Consider the following 6,000-nt stretch of genomic DNA (forward strand, 5'->3'; position numbering starts at 1 on the left):
TATATCAGGAACCTTGTCTATCGATTTAATTAGGTATGTGTATTAGGGTGGGTCAAAAAAATCAAAATTCTTTTTTTTGATTTGGTACTCCGAAAAATCGATTGCTAGACACCTCTAGAATATACACACCAAATATGAGCTCTTTATATTAATGGGAAGGTCCTCCGCTTTGCAATTTTCCATTTTTACATCAAGCTTCTACTAAAAAAAATAATTTTTTTATTGATTGACTTTTTACCAAATTTCTTTTCATATTCTTGTAGGAAATTGAACGCTCTACAAAAAAAGCCTTATAAACTTTTTTCGTTTATCTAACCGTTGAATAGATATTTGAGGTCCAAAAATCGAGAAAATCTTTAAAAATTCGTTTTTTGTTCTTAATTTTGTAACAAATTGAAAAATTATAATAATCAAACGCGCAAGACATATTCTTGTTGGAAATTGATTGCTCCACAAAAAAGGTCTTATTAACTTTTTTCATTAATCTAACAATTCTAAAGATATTCGAGGTCAAAATATAAAAAAAAAAATATAAAAACATTTTATATTTTTAAAAAATTTAAAATTCACTGAAACTTCATTATTTTCAAAATAGCAAGATATATTCTTGTAGGGGCTTAAACGTTCTACAAAAAATTGTTTGGAATCAAATTGATTGCTTTAACCATTTAGAAGATATTCGTATGCAAACCAATGCTCACTGATTTCAATAGTTTTCTTTTAACCCGTATGCATTGCGATTTGGATACGAATATCTTCTAAACGGTTAAAGCAATCTATTTGATGCCAAGGAATTTTTTGTAGAACGTTTAAGCCCCTACAAGAATATATCTTGCTAATTTGAAAACAATGAAGTTTCAGTGAATTTTAAATTTTTTAAAAATATAAAATGTTTTTATATTTTTTTTTTATATTTTGACCTCGAATATCTTTAGAATGGTTAGATTAATGAAAAAAGTTATTAAGACCATTTTTGTGAAACAATCAATTTCCAACAAGAATATGTCTTGCGCGTTTGATTATTATAATTTTTCAATTTGTTACAAAATTAAGAACAAAAAACGAATTTTTAAAGATTTTCTCGATTTTTGGACCTCAAATATCTATTCAACGGTTAGATAAACGAAAAAAATTTATAAGGCTTTTTTTGTAGAGCGTTCAATTTCCTACAAGAATATGAAAAGAAATTTGGTAAAAAGTCAATCAATAAAAAAATTATTTTTTTTAGTAGAAGCTTGATGTAAAAATGGAAATTTGCAAAGCGGAGGACCTTCCCATTAATATAAAGAGCTCATATTTGGTGTGTATATTCTAGAGGTGTCTAGCAATCGATTTTTCGGAGTACCAAATCAAAAAAAAGAATTTCGATTTTTTTGGCCCACCCTAATGTGTATAGATATAGTCAATCTTTTTATGAATAAATCCTTTGAACCAAATAACTGATATTTGACTTCGTGATATGTGTTATATTCATATGTAGGCAGGTACTATTCCTATTGAATTCCTGTTGTTTTCATTGTTTTGTATATGGATTTTGACTGTGAATATAAAGAGAACAATACCATCCTCATAGCCAGCGATTTAGAGATAAATATATGTATGCAAAACCTATATAAACCCTTAGTGGACATATCTATAACTAAAACCATCGATATCTGATTTTGTTGCACATGGATGAACCGCACCAGTATGCGGACATAAATGGTTGATATGTTGCATCAAAGTACACACACACACACACACATCACAATATCATATCTTATTTCATCAAATATTCAAGATATGCCTATGTTGTGTTATAATGGAAGTGGCTTGTTCAATGCAAGCATGGTGCAAGTGCAACCAAACCATATTGCGGGACAATTCAATGGAAAATAATAGATTAGGAAATTTAACAAATGGATTGTCATGAACATTTTAAACGAATTTTGATAAGCCTTTTATAGATCTGAGATTAGATTAAGTAATTTTCGACTAGGAGGTTGCAATCAATAAGTTTGCAAATTAGCTTTAGTTGGTTTAACAAGTTAACGAATACAAAAAAAAATTTTAAATAAATTTCAGCAAAATTCAGTCAAAAATCCTCAATTCTTAAATAAGCTATAAATAGCTTAAGTAAAATTGATGCACATCAATTAAAAGCTCTTTTTCTAGACTTTCATCAATTTCATCTTAATTAGGCTATTTTTGTTTTTTTTTTTTTTTTTTTCTTATATTCTGTTTGTCTGCAATTAGAGAAGATTTATTTTTAACTGACATTGAACTTGATTTTTTTTTTTTTTTTTGTATTTTCAAACTTTGTCTGTCTGAAGAAAATAATATGAATGCGAAAATTCTTTTTTGTTGTTTTTTGTCAATATTACCTAAATCTTTTAGAAAGACGCCAATTTAATGAGAATTTGTTTGAATATTTAATGACGAATTGATGTAAAAAATAAAAGTTAAAAAAAAAATAACCCTACTTGTATTGTGTTTAAGCCTTAAGAAGGGTATATCACAAGACAAAACACGTGGATTGGATATATGTTTATTTTTATAAAATCCAATTTTGTTAAAAAGACAAAAAAACATTTTTTTTTTTTCTTTCAAAGTTATTAAAAATTATTTTCAGAAAATATTGATAAATTTTGTTGAAAAGGGACATTTTATTTAAATAAGGCTTATTTGTGGTCTGATTCCTTTTTGCAATGAATATACCTATTTTCTTCATAACAAAACAAAATAATTGAAATGTATCCCAATTATTATGAGAATAATATAGGGTTTTTGATTTTATTTTTGTTCATAAATATTTATAAAAAAAAAAAAATGGTGAAGAGAAAATTCAGAATATTAACATTTTTATTAGGTAAAAAAAATTACAAATCTATTTTTTTTAAGATTTACGAGAAATAATCAAGGTAACTTTTCAAATAGTGATGAGCGTCACTCTTTGAAAACTGTTGCGTGTCACTTTTGAAAACTGACGCGCAAGCAGACATATTTTCGGATCAAAGTTTCGAAACCAGGTTTGGTTTACAGATATGAGTGCACAATGAGCAGGCCTACAAATTTAGGTAAAAAAAATTACAAGTCTGTTTTTCAAAGATTTGTGATGCCTAAATATAATGCCTATTTAAAAAAAAAGTCCTCTGAATCTATCGAGTGATACATCAAAAGAAAGGCCTATTTAAGGTTTATTCATAACTGAAAACCAAAAGTTTCTTGGGCGTCTGGTTGCTGAATTATTTTCAATCGAATTATTGTTTTTTTTTTTCTTACAATCTTTTTTCAATTTATTCCAATAAAGACTTTTGTAAATCTTCTATATTTTTTACCAATCTAATTCTGTATCTTTCTCTCAAATGCAGAATATAAAAATATCCTTGATTGTTAAAAAATTGATTAGTTTTCTGCTGGAAATCTATTTCAAAACTATTTCACAGTGTCTTTTTTTTAAAAGAGGTTGATATTGGTTTAAAAATAACTCCAACCAAACCACAAGCCATATTGAAGGACAGTATAGTTATCAAAACCCTCTCAAAAACATTGTGGTTTAATTGAATTCATATAAGACTTCATACATAAAAATAAGCTGGATCTGGAAAAATTCCAACAAAACCACAAACCATCGCAATGGTATCAATCATAAGAGTTTGTTTTCCAATATTTATACATCATAATCCTTAACAAAAAAGAAGAACTAAAGCTTATTGAAAGCTTTAAAAAAAGTAAAGAGTTCAAAAGTTATGGAATTAAATAAACCTTCATGTCATATTGCTGCATGGTCTTGATTGATGATATGACATCCAAAGTTATTATTTGAAGAAAGACACACTTGTATCTCTCGATGTAAAATTTGTAATCTATGTAACCTAACTTAAATATTAAATGAAAACATTCAATTTTCTTTTGAATGATTAACGACTTTTCCATTACTTCATACACACCATCGTATTAAGTGAAAAAGGACAAACACTTATACAAACATATAAGATAGACATGACATGGGTACATATATTAGATAAATTGATAGATATCCAATAGATATTTCATATGAGTAAACTACCTACACATCAGAATGTCCTTGTATATCCTTGAATCCTATTTTGTATGAGAGTTCTCAAAGTAAGAGATGCTACTTTTCTTCCACTCGCAGTAGTGTATACTCATCATAAAGTAATTGATTTGATTCTAATGTGAAATGTGTGATGTCTTAGCTTGAGGTTTTTCACACTAAAACGATTACATGGCAGCCTTAAAAGGGTTCAACAAGCATTGCATAGGTAAGGAAAGAAGGAAGACAGTGTCATCATTAGGAGCTGCTGATGATATCTTGTGGAGAGAATTCGAATAAAACGTCTCCAAAGGCGTTATAATTTGTTTTTTCTTCTTTTTTTTTTCTTGCAAAAATACTTGGATATATTGTAATACAAGATCTTTTGGTTTTTTGTTTTTTCTTGAAAATATGCATGAACGAGGAAGGGTGTTATGTTTACGATGATATTGAGGAAGAGTGATGTTAACATGTCACATTACTTGGCAATTTATTTCGGAATGATTAATGATGACGAGTTAAGAATTCGAGAGAGACCAAAAGAAAGGGGTTATGGAAGGGTTATTTCAGTCAAGGGTGTTTAAGAAAATAGATCAATTTTTTTTGTCAGGCTTGATGAAAAAAGGAAATTTCCGGTGCCATTATTTTCTTGGTTTTCTTTTTTCATTCATTTAATTCATTTCATTCATTTCATTCATTTCATTCATTTCATTCATTTCATTCATTTCATTCATTTCATTCATTTCATTCATTTCATTCATTTCATTCATTTCATTCATTTCATTCATTTCATTCATTTCATTCATTTCATTCATTTCATTCATTTCATTCATTTCATTCATTTCATTCATTTCATTCATTTCATTCATTTCATTCATTTCATTCATTTCATTCATTTCATTCATTTCATTCATTTCATTCATTTCATTCATTTCATTCATTTCATTCATTTCATTCATTTCATTCATTTCATTCATTTCATTCATTTCATTCATTTCATTCATTTCATTCATTTCATTCATTTCATTCATTTCATTCATTTCATTCATTTCATTCATTTCATTCATTTCATTCATTTCATTCATTTCATTCATTTCATTCATTTCATTCATTTCATTCATTTCATTCATTTCATTCATTTCATTCATTTCATTCATTTCATTCATTTCATTCATTTAATTCATTTCATTCATTTCATTCATTTCATTCATTTCATTCATTTCATTCATTTCATTCATTTCATTCATTTCATTCATTTCATTCATTTCATTCATTTCATTCATTTCATTCATTTCATTCATTTCATTCATTTCATTCATTTCATTCATTTCATTCATTTCATTCATTTCATTCATTTCATTCATTTCATTCATTTCATTCATTTCATTCATTTCATTCATTTCATTCATTTCATTCATTTCATTCATTTCATTCATTTCATTCATTTCATTCATTTCATTCATTTCATTCATTTCATTCATTTCATTCATTTCATTCATTTCATTCATTTCATTCATTTCATTCATTTCATTCATTTCATTCATTTCATTCATTTCATTCATTTCATTCATTTCATTCATTTCATTCATTTCATTCATTTCATTCATTTCATCATCGAAATTTATAAGATTTCTCAAACATATCTCTCTCTCTCTCTCATCATCAAAAATGATACTCTTCCTATTACTTTATTTTTCTTTCTCTAAAGTTAAATAAATTTTCACTTACACATGAAATTTTCACATTTTCAGCTTATGACTAAATCCCAAAAAAAAAAAAAAAAAAAAAATAAAACGACAAAAAAAACTATCTCCAACATAGTAGTTTTGCCTTACACCATTATTAACAGCTGTGATCCATAAAGACTCCAAATGTATAATATTCTCAGTCAAAAACTTTAAGCCTTCATTGCTTGGGCGTTGCGTTTTCTGAGAGAAAGCCGGATGTAAGTTTTGTGATTTTCA

This window comes from Episyrphus balteatus, chromosome 3, assembly GCF_945859705.1.
Source record: "Episyrphus balteatus chromosome 3, idEpiBalt1.1, whole genome shotgun sequence".
Taxonomy (NCBI): domain Eukaryota; kingdom Metazoa; phylum Arthropoda; class Insecta; order Diptera; family Syrphidae; genus Episyrphus; species Episyrphus balteatus.